This window comes from Phocoena sinus, chromosome 14, assembly GCF_008692025.1.
Source record: "Phocoena sinus isolate mPhoSin1 chromosome 14, mPhoSin1.pri, whole genome shotgun sequence".
Classification (NCBI taxonomy): Eukaryota; Metazoa; Chordata; class Mammalia; order Artiodactyla; family Phocoenidae; genus Phocoena; species Phocoena sinus.
The window spans coordinates 39,904,750-39,921,142 of record NC_045776.1 but is presented as its reverse complement, the minus strand read 5'-3'; the positions used below and the strand labels follow the sequence as shown (position 1 = coordinate 39,921,142).

The following is a 16,393-nucleotide window of genomic DNA, read 5'->3' as shown; positions in this document are numbered from 1 at the left end:
GCGCGTCCGGAGCCTGTGCTCCGCAGCGGGAGAGGCCACAACAGTGAGAGGCCCGCGTACCGCAAAAAAAAAAAAAAAAAAAAAAAAAAAAATCTGCTTTCTAAAAAACATAAAAATAAAAAAATAAGGGTGAAAATGTTAGGAAAAGGTCATGGAGAATGGCCAGGGTGAATGTACAAAAAAGGGAAGAATTTTTCTTTTTTATTTTTAATGTTTAGTTCTTTATTTTTTTTAATTTTAATTTATTTATTTTTGGCTGTGTTGGGTCTTCATTGCTGTGCACAGGCTTTCTCTACTTGCGGCGAGCAGGGGCTACTCTTCGTTGTGGTGTGCAGGCTTCTCATTGCAGTGGCTTCTCTCATTGCAGAGCATGGGCTCTAGGTGTGCAGGCTTCAGTAGTTGTGGCACATGGGCTTAGTTGCTCCATCTGCATGTGGGAACTTCCCGGACCAGGGCTCGAACCTGTGACCACTGCATTGGCAGGCGGATTCTTAACCACTGTGCCACCAGGGAAGCCCAGAAGAATTTTTCCTGACTTTAAGTCACAAGATTCTGAGACAGCACAAAGGAAAGAGGAATGGATTCCTTCATCTATTATCTCAACAATATTTGAGCTATGTGCTAGGCAGTGTACTGAACAGGACTCTCAGGATTCAGAGGTCTGTCTTCAAGGACTCCTAGTTTAATAAGGGGAAGTGATAGGGAAACAGGCAAACACAGTGCAATACATCCAAGAATGGAGGGAAGCAGATAAGGTAGCCCGGAAAGATGACTAAGACCAGGAAGAACTGCCTGCCTGGGGGAACCATCTCAGCAGAGTCTGGTATGAGTGAGCTGGGTGGAGCTGTAGAGGGAGGTCATTCAGGCAAGGAGCAGTAGGTATGAGAGGATGTGGCCCACCGAAGAAACTGTAGGTGATTCAGAAAGGCCAGGCTCATGGCTATGGCTCAGAAACAGCCATGCATGGCCCTCAGACTTGTTGAATCAGAATCTCCATGGGTGGGGCTTCAATAAGTGCCACAAATGCTTCCGATGTGCAGCCAGGGTAAAAACCCTGGGCCAGAGCCTTGGCAGAGTTAAGGAATAGTGAGAGGAGGAACCTAAACACAGAGAAACTTGGGGACATTTTTCTACTTAATTTTGTGGTATTTGGAAAATACTAAATACATTTCTTTAGGTCTTATTACAGCAATTGACATTTAAGAAATCCCATGATGATGCATTGTCAGATCTGTGCATCAGTATAAATACTATGCCTCAGCAACTTGTCCTCCATTGGGTGGCTGAAGAATTATCGCTGTTCCTTCTCCATCTCCTTCACAAGTCCATCCTCCCTTACATCAGAGTTCCATAGGTTAGCCCTTAGTCCACCACTCTTCTCATGCTCTCCCAGGCAGTCTCATCCTTACCTTCAGTTACCATCGATCTCTAGTCTGGACCTCTCATCTGAGCTCCAGCCCTATTTATCCATTGCGACTCACATCCATCACAACTCTTTTTCTTTTTTTAAAAATAAATTTATTTCTTTATTTATTGGCTGTGTTGGGTCTCTGTTGCTGCGCGCGGGCTTTCTCTAGTTGCAGCGAGTGGGGGCTACTCTTCGTTGCGGTGCACGAGCTTCTCATTGCAGTGGCTTCTTTTGTTGCGAAGCATGGGCTCTAGGCGTGCGGGCTTCAGCAGTTCTGGCTCACAGGCTCTAGAGCTCAGGCTTAGTAGTTGTGGCACATGGGCTTAGTTGCTCTGTGGACCAGCGCTTGAACCCGTGTCCCCTGCATTGGCAGGCGGATTCTTAACCACTGTGCCACCATGGAAGCCTCATCATAACTCTTCTTGAATTTCTCAAAAGGACCTCAAACTCAGCACATCCACGATCAATTGATGATTCCTCCCACCCCAACCTGCTCCTCTCCCAGTGATTTCCCTCTCAGAAGTAGGAACAACCATACGGCTGCACTGCCAGAAACCTGGAAGCATTCCTAATACCTCCTTCCTGTATTTAATGCAAATTAAGTCCCATTGATTTTATTTCCTATTTCCAGAATCTGCTCTTTCCCATCTCTGCCACCACCTTCTTCATTCCAGCAACTATCCTTCCTGTTACACTGTACAATAACCCACAGTCTATTTATAGTGTAACCACAGTGACTTCAAATTGCAAATCTCATCCTGTTCCTCTGACTAGTTTTAAAAAAGCAAAAGCAAAAACAAAAACAATAGATAACCAACAAGGACCTACTGAATAGCACAGGGAACTCTGCTCCATATTCTATAATAACCTAATGGGAAAAGCATTTGAAAAAGAATAGATACAGGGGAGGAGGAACCAAGATGGTGGAGTAGAAGGACGTGCTCTCACTCCCTCTTGCGAGAACACCAGAATCACAACTACCTGCTGGACAATCATCGACAGGAAGACACTGGAACTCACCAAAAAGATACCCCACGACCAAAGACAAAGGAGAAGCCACAATGAGACGGTAAGAGGGGCGCAATCACAGTAAAATCAAATCCCATAACTGGTGGGTGGGTGATTCACAGACTGGCAAACACTTATACCACAGAAGTCCACCCACTGGAGTTAAGGTTCTGAGTCCCACGTCAGGCTTCCCAACCGGGGGTCCGGCAACGGGAGGAGGAATTCCTAGAGAATCAGACTTTGAACGCTAGTGAGAATTGATAGCAGGACTTCGACAGGACTGGGGGAAACAGAGACTCCACTCTTGGAGAGCACACACAAAGTAGTGTGCACATCGGGACCCAGGGGAAGGCGCAGTGACCCCGGAGGAGACTGACCCAGACCTACCTGCTAGTGTTGGAAGGTCTCCTGCAGAGGCGGGGGGTGGCTCTGTTTCACCATGGGGACAAGGACACTGGCAGCAGAAGTTCTGGGAAGGACGCCTTGGTGTCAGCCCTCCCAGAGTCTGTCATTAGCCCCACCAAAGAGCCCACTTACGCTCCAGTTTTGGGTTGCCTCAGGCCAAACAACCAACAGGGAGGGAACCCAGCCCCACCCATCAACAGTCAAGTGGATTAAAGTTTTACTGAGCTCTGCCCACCAGAGCAACAGTCAGCAACAGGGAGGGAACCCAGCCCCACCCATCAACAGTCAAGTGGATTAAAGTTTTACTGAGCTCTGCCCACCAGAGCAACAGTCAGCTCTACCCACCACAAGTCCCTCCCATCAAGCCTCTTAGATAGCCTCATCCTCCAGAGGGCAGACAGCCGAAGCAAGAAGAACTACAATCCTGCAGCCTGTGGAACAAAAACCACATTCACAGAAAGACAGACAAGATGAAAAGGCAGAGGGCTATATACCAGATGAAGGAAAAAGATAAAACCCCAGAAAAACAACTAAATGAAGTGGACGTAGGCAACCTTCCAGAAAAAGAATTCAGAATAATGATAGTGAAGATGATCCAGGACCTCGGAAAAAGAATGGAGGCAAAGATCGAGAAGATGCAAGAAATGTTTAACAAAGACCTAGAAGAATTAAAGAACAAACAAACAGAGATGAACAATACAATAACTGAAATGAAAACTACACTAGAAGGAATCACTAGCAGAATAACTGAGGCAGAAGAATGGACAAGCGACCTGGAAGACAGAATGGTGGAATTCACTGCTGCAGAACAGACTAAAGAAAAAAGAATGAAAAGAAATGAAGACAGCCTAAGAGACCTCTGGGACAACCTTAAATGCAACAACATTTGCATTATAGGGGTCCCAGAAGGAGAAGAGAGAGAGAAAGGACCAGAAAAAATATTTGAAGAGATTATAGTCGAAACCTCCCTAACATGGGAAAGGAAATAGCCACCCAAGTCCAGAAAGCCCAGCGAGTCCCATACAGGATAAACCCAAGGAGAAACACGCCGAGACACATAGTAATCAAATTGGCAAAAATGAAACACAAAGAAAAATTATTGAAAGCAGCAAGGGAAAAATGACAAATAACATAGAAGGGAACTCCCATAAGGTTAACAGCTGATTTCTCAGCAGAAACTCTACAAGCCAGAGGGAGTGGAATGATATAAAGTGATGAAACGGAAGAACCTACAACCAAGATTACTCTACCCGGCAAGGATCTCATTCAGATTCGATGGAGAAATCAAAAGCTTTACAGACAAGCAAAAGCTAAGAGAATTCAGCACCACCAAAGCAGCTCTACAACAAATGCTAAAGTAACTTCTCTAAGTGGGGAACACAAAAGAAGAAAAGGACCTACAAAAACAAACCCAAAACAATTAAGAAAATGGTCATAGGAACAAACATATCGATAATTACCTTAAACGTGAATGGATTAAATGCTCCAACCAAAAGACACGAGCTCGCAGAAAGGATACAAAAACAAGACCCATATATATGCTGTTTACAAGAGACCCACTTCAGACCTAGGGACACATACAGACTGAAAGTGAGGGGATGGAAAAAGATATTCCATGCAAATGGAAATCAAAAGAAAGCTGGAGTAGCTATACTCATATCAGATAAAATATACTTTAAAATAAAGAACGTTACAAGAGACAAGGAAGGACACTACATAATGATCAGGGGATCAATCCAAGAAGGAGATATAACAATTATAAATATATATGCACCCAACATAGGAGCACTTCAATACATAAGGCAACCGCTAACGGCTATAAAAGAGGAAATCGACAGTAACACAATAATAGTGGGGGACTTTAACACCTCACTTACACCAATGGACAGATAATCCAAAATGAAAATAAATAAGGAAACAGAAGCTTTAAATGACACAATAGACCAGATAGATTTAATTGATATTTATAGGACATTCCATCCAAAAACAGCAGATTACACTTTCTTCTCAAGTGCACATGGAACATTCTCCAGGATAGATCACAACTTGGGTCACAAATCAAGCCTCAGTAAATTTAAGAAAATTGTAATCATATCAAGCATCTTTTCTGACCACAATGCTATGAGATTAGAAATGAATTACAGGGAAAAAAATGTAAAAAGTACAAACACATGGAGGTTAAACAATACGTTACTAAATACCCGAGAGATCGCTGAAGAAATCAAAGAGGAAATCAAAAAATACCTAGAGACAAATGACAATGAAAACACGATGATCCAAAACCTATGGCATGCAGCAAAAGCAGTTCTAAGAGGGAAGTTTATAGCTATACAAGCCTACCTCAAGAAACAAGAAAAATCTCAAGTAAACAATCTAACCTTACACCTAAAGGAAGTAGAGAAAGAAGAACAAACAAAACCCAGAGTTAGCAGAAGGAAAAAAATCATAAAAATCAGAGCAGAAACAAATGAAATAGAAACAAAGAAAACAATAGCAAAGATCAATAAAACTAAACTCTGGTTCTTTGAGAAGATAAACAAAATTGATAAACCATTAGCCAGACTCATCAAGAAAAAGAGGAGAGGACTCAAATCAATAAAATTAGAAATGAAAAAGGAGAAGTTACAACAGACACCTCAGAAATACAAAGCATTCTAAGAGACTACTACAAGCAACTCTATGCCAATAAAGTGGACAACCTGGAAGAAATGGACAAATTCTTAGAAAGGTATAACCTTCCAAGACTGAAGCAGGAAGAAATAGAAAATATGAACAGACCAATCACAAGTAATGAAATTGAAACTGTGATTTAAAATCTTCCTACAAACAAAAGCCCAGGACCAGATGGCGTCACAGGTGAATTCTATCAAACATTTAGAGAAGAGCTAACACCCATTCTTCTCAAACTCTTCCAAAAAATTGCAGATGAAGGAACACTCCCAAACTCATTCTATGAGGCCACCATCACCCTGATACCAAAACCAGACAAAGATACTACAAAAAAAGAAAATTACAGACCAATAGCAGTGATGAATATAGATGCAAAAATCCTCAACGAAATACTAGCAAACAGAATCCAACAACACATTAAAAGGATCATACACCATGATCAAGTGGGATTTATCCCAGGGATGCAAGGATTCTTCAATATATGCAAATCAATCAACGTGATATACCATAATAACAAATTGAAGAATAAAAGCCATATGATCATCTCAATAGATGCAGAAAAAGCTTTTGACGAAATTCAACACCAATTTATGAAAAAAACTCTCCAGCAAGTGGGCACAGAGGGAACCTACTTCAACATAATAAAGGCCATATATGAAAAACGCACAGCAAACACCATTCTCAATGGTGAAAAACTGAAACCATTTCATCTAAGATCAGGACCAAGACAAGGATGTCCATTCTCACCACTACTATTCAACATAGTTTTGGAAGTCCTAGCCATGGCAATCAGAGAAGAAAAAGAGATAAAAGGAATCCAAGCGGGAAAAGAAGAAGTAAAACTTGTCACTGTTTGCAGATGACATGATACTATACATAGAGAAGCCTAAAAATGCCACCAGAAAACTACTAGAACTAATCAATGAATCTGATAAAGTTGCAGGATACAAAATTAATGCACAGAAATCTCTTGCATTCCTGTACACTAACGATGAAAAATCTGAGAGAGAAATTATGGAAAACACTCCCATTTACCATTGCCACAAAAAGAATAAAATACCTAGGAATAAACCTACCTAGGGAGACAAAAGACCTGTATGCAGAAAACTATGACACTGATGAAAGAAATTAAAGATGATACGAACAGATGGAGAGATATACCAGGTTCTTGGATTGGAAGAATCCATATTGTGAAAATGACTCTACTACCCAAAGCAATCTACAGATTCAATGCAATCCCTATCAAACTACCACTGGCATTTTCAACAGAACCTGAACAAAAAATTTCACAATTTGTATGGAAACACAAAAGACCCCGAATAGCCAAAGCAATCTTGAGAATGAAAAATGAGCTGGAGGAATCAGGCTCCCTGACTTCAGACTATACTATAAAGCTATAGTAATCAAGGCAGTATGGTACTGGCACAAAAACAGAAGGATATATCAATGGAACAGGATAGAAAGCCCAGAGATAAACCCACGCACATATGGTCACCTTATCTTTGATAAAGGAGGCAAGAATATACAGTGGAGAAAAGACATCCTCTTCAATAAGTGGTGCTGGGAAAACTGGACAGCTACATGTAAAAGTATGAAATTACAACACTCTCTAACACCATACACAAAAATAAACTCAAAATGGATTAAAGACCTAAATATAAGGCCAGACACTATAAAACTCTTAGAGGAAAACATAGGCAGAACACTCTATGACATAAATCACAGCAAGATCCTTTTTGACCCATCTCCTAGAGAAATGGAAATAAAAACAAAAATAAACAAATGGGAACTAATGAAACTTAAAAGCTTTTGCACAGCAAAGGAAACCATAAACAAGACTAAAAGACGATCCTCAGAATTGGAGAAAATATTTGCAAATGAAACAACTGAAAATGGGTTAATCTCCAAAATTTACAAGCAGCTCATGCAGCTCAATAACAAGAAAACAAGCAACCCAATCCAAAAATGGGCAGAAGACCTAAATAGACATTTCTCCAAAGAAGATATACAGACTACCAACAAACACATGAAAGAATGCTCAACATCATTAATCATTAGAGAAATGCAAATCAAATCCACAATGAGGTATCATCTCACACAGGTTAGAATGGCCATCATCAGAAAATCTAGAAACAATAAATGGTGGAGAGGGTGTGGAGAAAAGGGAACCCTCTTGCACTGTTGGTGGGAATGTAAATTGATACAGCCACTATAGCGAACAGTATGGAGGTTCCTTTAAAAACTAAAAATAGAATTACCATAAGACCCAGCAATCCCACTACTGGGCATATACCCTGAGAAAACCATAATTCAAAAAAAGGTCATGTACCAAAATGTTCATTGCAGCTCTGTTTACAATAGCCAGGACATGGAAGCAACCTAAGTGTCCATCAACAGATGAATGGATAAAGAAGATGTGGCACATATATACAATGGAATATTACTCAGCCATAAAAAGAAACAATATTGAGTTATTTGTCATGAGGTGGGTGGACCTAGAGTCTGTCATACAGAGTGAAGTAAGTCAGAAAGAGTAAAACAAATACTGTATGCTAACACATATATATGGAATCTAAGAAAAAAAAATGTCATGAAGAACCTAGTGGTAAGACAGGAATAAAGACACAGACCTACTAGAGAATGGACTTGAGGATCTGGGGAGGGGGAAGGGTAAGCTGTGACAAAGCGAGAGAGTGGCATGGACATATATACACTACCAAACATAAAATAGATAGCTAGTGGGAAGCAGCTGCATAGCACAGGGAGATCAGCTCGGTGGTTTGTGACCACCTAGAGGGGTGGGATAGGGAGGGTGGGAGGGAGGGAGACACAAGAGGGAAGAGATATGGGAACATATGTATATGTATAACTGATTCACTTTGTTATAAAGCAGAAACTAACACACCATTGTAAAGCAATTATACTCCAATGAAGATGTTAAAAATAATAATAAGTGGTGTTCGGAAAACTGGACAGCTACATGTAAAAGAATGAAATTAGGGCTTCCCCGGTGGCACAGTGGTTGAGAGTCTGCCTGCCAATGCAGGGGACATGGGTTCATGCCCCGGTCCGGGAAGATCCCACATGCTGCAGAGCGGCTGGGCCCGTGAGTCATGGCCGCTGAGCCTGCGCATCCGGAGCCTGTGCTCCACAACGGGAGAGGCCACAGCAGTGAGAGGACCGCGTAGTGGAAAAAAAAAAAAAAAGAAATTAGAACACTCCCTAACACCCATACACAAAAATAAACTCAAAAGGGATTCGAGACCTAAATGTAAGACCGGACACTATAAAACTCTTAGAGGAAAACATAGGAAGAACACTCTTTGACATAAATCACAGCAAAATCTTTTTTGATCCACCTCCTACAGTAATGGAAATAAAAACAACAAAAAAAATGGGACCTAATGAAACTTCAAAGCTTTTGCACAGCAAAGGAAACCATAAACAAGATGAAAAGACAACCCTCAGAATGGGAGAAAATATTTGCAAACGAATCAACAGACAAAGATTAATCTCCAAAATATATAAACAGCTCATGCAGCTCAATATTAAAGAAACAAACAACCCAATCCAAAAATGGGCAGAAGACCTAAATAGACATTTCTCCAAAGAGGACATACAGATGGCCAAGAAGCACATGAAAAGCTGCTCAACATCACTAATTATTAGAGAAATGCAAATCAAAACTACAGTGAGGTATCACCTCACACCAGTTAGAATGGGCATCATCAGAAAATCTACAAACAACAAATACTGGAGAGGGTGTGGAGAAAAGGGAACCCTCTTGCACTGTTGGTGGGAATGTAAATTGATACAGACAGCCACTATGGAGAACAGTATGGAGGTTCCTTAAAAAACTAAAAATAGAATTACCATATGATCCAGCAAACCCACTATTGGGCATATACCCAGAGAAAACCATAATTCAAAAAGACACATGCACCCCAATGTTCATTGCAGCACTATTTACAATAGCCAGCTCATGGAATCAACCTAAATGCCCATCGACAGATGAATGGATAAAGAAGATGTGATACATATATACAATGGAATATTACTCAGCCATCAAAAGGAACAAAATTGAGTCATTTGTAGAGACATGGATGGATCTAGAGACTGCCATACAGAGTGAAGTAAGTCAGAAAGAGAAAAACAAATATCGTATATTAACGCATGTATGTGGAACCTAGGAAAATGGTACAGATGAACCTGTTTGCAAGGCAGAAGTTGAGACACAGATGTAGAGAACAAAGGTTTGGACACCAAGGGGGGGGGAACCGCGGTGGGACGGGGATGGTGGTGTGCTGAATTGGGCCATTGCGATTGACATGTATACACTGATGTGTATAAAATTGATGACTGATAAGAACCTGCAGTACAAAAAAACAAACAAACAAAACTAATGTTAAACTTTCTTTGGGTTATTTGTATGGAAATATGTTAATATAAATGTTTCAGACATTACGTGAAATTTCTAAAAATCTTATATGTTCTAGTATAATGTTATGTCATAATTCTAGTTATTACTTTAAAATGTGTATCTCAGAAATAACTAAATTTCCTTGTCAATTGCATTATTATGAACTTTCATCAAATCTTTAACCGTGGTCATTTTTAAGTCTTTTGTCATTTATAGACAGTTCTGGGTGTACTCTGATGCTTTTGCAAAAATGTTCCTATAAGAGGGTTTTATGTTCAAGGAATTCATGGAAAAGACTCTGACAAGTACAGGTTTCTGGTAACTGACTATAGTGCTGAACTGAATGAATAAGCATTTTCAGAACTCTAATGGAAAACTGATGAATTCACAAAAGTGCTAACAAAAGATCAAGATAAAAAAAATTAATTACATGGGACTGAGTGAGCTGATGAGGATGATTATAATTTTTGTGACTTTCTGTTTGAATATTAAAAAAAAAACATTCCACAAGGACTCAGAAGCAAAAAATATACAAATCAATTTTCACTGCAAAGTAAAGGAGCTGTTACAGTGGAGGATTACTGGACTGAATGTCAATATTATGACATAGTATGAGTGTGTTTCGTGTTTGGTAATTGGAATCATTGTTGATTTTGTTGTGGTCATCCATTTACAATGCTTGGTGTCTGTTTATTTATCTCTTGTAAAAATAAAATACAGTGTGTGTGTGTGTGAAAAAAATCTGATAGCCAAAAAAAATAAAGGATACAGGTATACGTATAACTGAATCACTTTGCTGTACACCTGAAATTAACAAAACATTGTTAATCAACTATACTCCAGTATAAAATAAAAATTTAAAAAGACAAACAAAACAAAATCCTTTAGCCAAGGTGAGGCTTTCTTTGACTGCAGTCACCTCACTTTACAGATGCCTGGGCCTCATCCCAGCCTGAGCCAGAAACTTGTGGGTCGGGTTTTAGATCTGTAAAACATTCCGCAAGTGATTCTGATGTGTAGGCAGGCTTGAGAACCCTGGGCCAGTCAAGGAGTCATGAGAGACACAATGAAAGAGAATTGCATTCCTTTCCCTCAGAGCACGTCTCTCATTTTGTCAGTATATATACTTCGGTAGGACTGTTGGGGTAATACATATCTTCTCCATGATTAGATTGTAAGCTACATCAACATTTTTGCTCACCACTGTATCACCATCACCCAATCCAATGTGTGACATAAGTTGACTGCTTTGGACCAGAAGTGTGGATTTAAGTGTCAGTTGTTTATGGAGTTGTCTAGGGAACCCAGTTGGGGGGCTGGAAGCACCTCTGGGAGATAAGATCCTGGTTCCAGTTACCTCTTAGTCCATTCAACCCAAGATCCTCCACGGCACTTTTGGACAATCCTGCTTACTGCAGTATAATGTATCTGCATTGTCTGCTTACTTAAACACTAATTGAGCTTTTATTACAGTCAAGTGCTGTCTACCTGTTTTAAGTGTCTTCATTCATTTCACCTTCATAGCACTCTATGTTCTACAGTTTTACAGAAGAGAAACAGAGAAGTTATGCAATTTGTCTCAGGTCACATGGCTAGTAAGAGATGTAGTCGGGACTGTTTTGAAACCACATGGTCTGACTCCAGAGTCCATACTCTTGGATGTGTGTTCTGCTGAACTGCCCTTTCACATCTGCCTTCCCCCACCAAACCAAGAGCACTTCTAAGGACAGCCTGTGGTTTTCGCACATTTCTCTAACAATATTTATTGAGTGCCTACTTTGTGCAGGCACTGTGCTAGGCACTGAGCAAAGAGTTATAAACAGTGTCCTTGCATTACAGAACTTAAAAATAGTAAGGAGAAGCAGATGTCAAACAAAAGTCGCACGGAACTACCTGATTTAATCGTGATAAGAACTACAAAAGGGAGAGCAGAAAGTGCTCTGAAAGTGTCTGGTAAAAAATCTAACCTAGACTGGGAAGTCAATAAGGACGGCTGAGAGCGGACTCAAAAGCGATCTCTGGGCGCGTGAAGTGGGAGGAAAGATTCCATTAGTGCCTCCCCGACTCCTCTGCTAGCGGCCTGGCACACAGGAGGCGCCCGGTAAGTGCTTGTGGAGTCAGTCGACGCAAGGGCGGGTGGATGAACCGGCAAACGGACAAATGCATGAAAGATGGACGGACGGAGTGATGGGCTGATGGACAGATGGACGGGCGGACGGTAGCATCGAGGGGCGGCCACCTGGTGCAGACGCAGGCTCTGCCCGGGGCCGAGGAAGGCCGAGGCCGGTCAAGGGCGGTTTGGGAAACACCCAGGGCCGTGCTGCCGGACCACCACACTCACCCTTCGCTCCGCGGGCTGCGGGGACCGACCCCAGGCGGGGAGCAGATCGGCCTCTGGGCGCGCGCGCCGGAAGTGAGAGCGGCGCGCCCCTCTAGGCCGCCCGGAGGACTGCAGCTCTGTGGCGGGCGCGCGGCGGGGTTCGGAGGACTGGTGCGGGGTCCGGGAGAAGGAGCGCGTCTCTGGGTGGGACCTGGTGGGGAGAGCCCCAGGTCGAAAACGGTTGACAGACGACTGAAAGAGGAAAAAAGAAATAGAGATAGAGGTTAGTATAGCATCAAGGAGATAAAAATAGAACCCATCATCTGTAAATTTGGGGAAGAGGACCAGATCACATTCACACACCACAAACACGTTGACTGTCTGCAATGACAGTTCTAGAAGTTACGGGGATGACTGTAGGGGAAGAGGCTGTAGCCTGGCATGGCGAGGGGACAAGGCGGAGATCAACCCTACCGTCGACTGTAAGGGCGTGGGGACCGGGGCCGAGCCAAAGAAGGTCAGTAATTTCCCGTAGAATGCGGTACTCAAGCTGAGCCTTGACGACCGGGTAAAACGGAGATTTGGAGGAGCGCAGGTTTCCCAGGTAGGGAGCGGCAGGAGCGAGAGCCCAGCGGTGGGACGTACAGGGCAGGCTGGGGAGTTAGCCCAGCATCTTGGTTGGCCGGAACCTAGGCTAAGGGATGGGTTGGGGTCAAGTTTGGAGAGTTTCGAATGCCAGGCTAAGGAATTAGGAACGCATTTAGGAACGGTGCAGACCATTTATATGTGAGATGGCCAGAACTGTACTTCAGGGCAGTATCTGACAGTACTTTGTAGAGAGGATTAAAGGGCAAAAAAGAGGAGAGAAAGAGGACAGGCGGTTAAAAATGTGAACTTAGCAAGATTTGCTAGTATCTGAAAATATGATTGAAGATGGGGAAGGGAATGACATTACCAAGGGAGATATTATGGAAAATAAACAGGGAATTATGAAATACTAGTACCCGGGGGTGGGAAGAGGAAGAGTTGGTAAAGAAGAGGGGCTTCTCAGAGAAGTTGGGCCCAGCTGGTTCAAACATCAAAGCCAGGAGAGCATCTCAGGAGAGGAAACAGGGGTCTAGGAGTTGTGCCAGAGAGCTGGAGATGATGAGAACTAAGGTGATGCTGGAATTAAGGCGAAGGGCAGAAGAAGGGTCAGAGAGAGATGTTACCTGAGGAATGTCCTTGCCAGGGGTTAAGAAGTGTATGGTAAGGCCCTGAGAATAGATAATAATTCCTTTTAAGAAATGTGATAATGCAGGAAGGAAAAAGAGAGGACACTGGTTGGTCTAGGCAACAAGATTGAAAGGTGTTTCTTTGTTTTCTGAGGAGGGTAGAGACCTAATTATATTTGTAGAAAAAAGGTAAAGTGTGAGTGGAGTGAAAAATTGAAGATAAAAGAAAAGAGGAATAGCTGACAGGGTGAGAATAAGACTGGATAGGTCTCAGAAAATAAGATGAAGCATTATAATAAAAAATGGTGCATTTGGTCTATGTTGTCATGCTTTGAGTGCAGACCAGCCAAGTAGTATCAGTTAGTAATGCTGATTTTACCAGTAAATATGTGCATGTACCGTTTGTTGAATTGTCACAAACTGAACACACTCATGTTACTAGCACTCAGATAAAAAAACAGAATATTATCAGTCCTCAGAAAACCCCCTTGTGCTCTCCTCAAGCCGCTACCCTCCTCTAGCCCTGAAAGGTAGACTACACTGAACCTTGAGCACGATAGGTTGGCCTTGCCTATTTTTGTATTTTGTATAAATGGAACTCAGTATGCACTCTTTTAAGTCAGACTTCAACATTGTGTGTGAAATTTGTTCATATTGTTTTGTAGATGTACACTGTACATTTTCACTTCTAATAATATTATATTGTGTGATTATGCCAACACTCAGACATTTTATTATTGGTGAACATTATTCAGAGTGAAGTATTTAAGTCTCTAAGTACATTAATTTATTTTTGAATATTAAACCAACCTTGTATTACTAAGATAAATTCTACTTGATTATGGTGTATAATTTTTTAATATATTAAGGGATTTAATTTACTATTGTTTGACTGAGATATTTGTGTCCATATTGTTAGAGGTATTGGTCTGTAGTTTTCTTTTCCTGTGATATCTTTGCTGGCTTTGGTAACAGAGTAACTACTGGCCCCACTTATTTTCTGGGAGAGATTGTGAAGGACTGGTATTATTCTTAAACTGTTTGATAGAATTCACTAGTGAAGTCATCTGAACCTGTGCTTTTGTGCTTTACTTTGTTAGAAAAAATTTTATCACTAACTCAATTTCTTTACTTTTCATATATTTATTCACAGTTTCTATTTCTTTTCCAGTCAGTTTTAGTAATTTGTATATTTCTAGTAATTTGCCCATTTCACTTATGTTGTGTAATGTGTTGGCATAACAATAATCCCTTTAAATCTCTATAGGGTTGGTAGTGATGTCCCTTCTTTTCGGATTTTGTTAATCTCTCTTTTTTCTTCGGTCAGTCTAGTAAAGGCTTGTCAATTTTTGTTGGTATTTTCAAAGAACCAAATTTTGGTTTGTTTTTTTAAAATTGTTTTTCTGCTTTTTATTTCATTAATTACTACTCAAATCATTATTACTTCCTTCCTCCTGCTTGTTTTGGTTGTTGTTAAGTTTGCTCTTCATTTTTAAGTTTCTTAAGGTGGAAACTTAGGTTACTGATACGAGATTTTCTTTTCTAATATAGGCATTTCAAAGCTAAAAAATTTCCTCTAAGCACTGCTGTAGCTGCACCCTATAAAATTTTATATGTTGTATTTCATTTTCATTCAGCATAAAACATTTTCTAATTTCCCTTGTGATTTCTTCTTTGAACCACAGGTTATTTAGATATGGGTTGTTTAATTTCTAAATATTTTAGAGTTCCCAAATTACTCTGTGGCTTGATATGCCCTCTGGGTCAGTGAAAACACTATCAACCCCAGTCTCTGGGCCACATAGGTCCCATTGACCCCTGAGCCACTCTCAGCTGAGGTGGCCTTGGTGTCTCAGCCCTCAGTAGTGGACCCGCCCTCTGGGTACTCCATTTCCTGGATGTAGAATCCCAAAAGTCTGACAGCTTTCCTTTATTTTGTCCTGTCTCTGTCAGGAATTTCCCTGGTTGTCCAGTGCTTAAGACCCTGCGCTTCCACTGCAGGGGGCGTGGGTTCAATCCCTGGTCAGGGAGCTAGAATCCTGCATGCCCTGCAGCACAGCCAAAAAAAAAAAAATTCGGTCCAAGATGGCGGTGTTGTTTCTGGTGCTATAACATTCTCAAGAGCCACGTTGGTCTTCCATGGATATCAGGGGATCCACACAATTGGATACAAGGGTCCTCCACAGATCCTTCCTATGGATAACCCCATTTCTATTCCTGGTTTCTGTTGAGATGGTTGATTGGATCCATGAATCACACATCCAACCTCTTCACCAAAAGGTTGTACAGCTACACTTATGGCCTTGTCTCCAGAGCATGCTATCTGTGTAGGCTGAGGATTTTCCTAATCCTCAAGTACTGATTCCTTTTTGCTTAACAGTGCCTTCCTCAATTTATCTCGTCCTCTCACATTTTACTATAATCAGCAAGGAAAAAACATCAAGCCACACTTCACACATTTTGCTTGGAAATATCCTCAGTTAATTACCCAAGGTCGTCACAAGTTCTGTTTTCTGTCCAACAGCAGAATATGATTCAGCCAAGTTTCTGCTACTTTCTAACATCTATCACCTTTCTCCAGTTTCCAGTAATGTTTTCTTCATTTCTGCCTAAGACCTCTTTTTTGGCCATGCCACGTGGCTTGTGGGATCTTAGTTCCCAGACCAGGGGTTGAACCTGGGCCCCGGCTGTGAAAGTGCTGAGTTCTAACTACTAGATTGTCAGGGAATTCCCCCCACCAGAAGTTTTTTTTTTTTAATTTTTATTGGAGTATAGTTGCTTCACAATGTTTTAATAGCTTCTACTGCACAGCAAAATGAATCAGCCATACATACACATATATCCCCTCCCTTTTGGATTTCCCTCCCATTTAGATCACCACAGTGCATTAAGTAGAGTTCCCTGTGCTATACAGTATGTTCTCATTAGTTCTCTATTTTATACATAGT

The 16,393-nt window shown here is 41.3% G+C and overlaps 2 protein-coding genes across 3 annotated transcripts in view; one reads left to right on the top strand and one right to left on the bottom strand.

The window, feature by feature from the left end:
• ZNF24 (zinc finger protein 24) overlaps positions 1-16,393 on the bottom strand; it is a 64,291-nt gene that overhangs the window by 8,743 nt on the left and 39,155 nt on the right. The window lies entirely within an intron of this gene.
• ZNF397 (zinc finger protein 397) overlaps positions 1-16,393 on the top strand; it is a 53,921-nt gene that overhangs the window by 20,553 nt on the left and 16,975 nt on the right. Inside the window, exon 1 of one of the 2 annotated variants that reach the window (XM_032654100.1) lies at positions 12,406-12,514. The exons of the other annotated variant lie outside the window; for it this stretch is intronic. The gene's annotated coding sequence lies outside the window, so the exon portion shown is untranslated. Of the gene's footprint in view, positions 1-12,405; positions 12,515-16,393 lie in introns of those variants that run through there. 2 annotated transcript variants of the gene reach the window in all.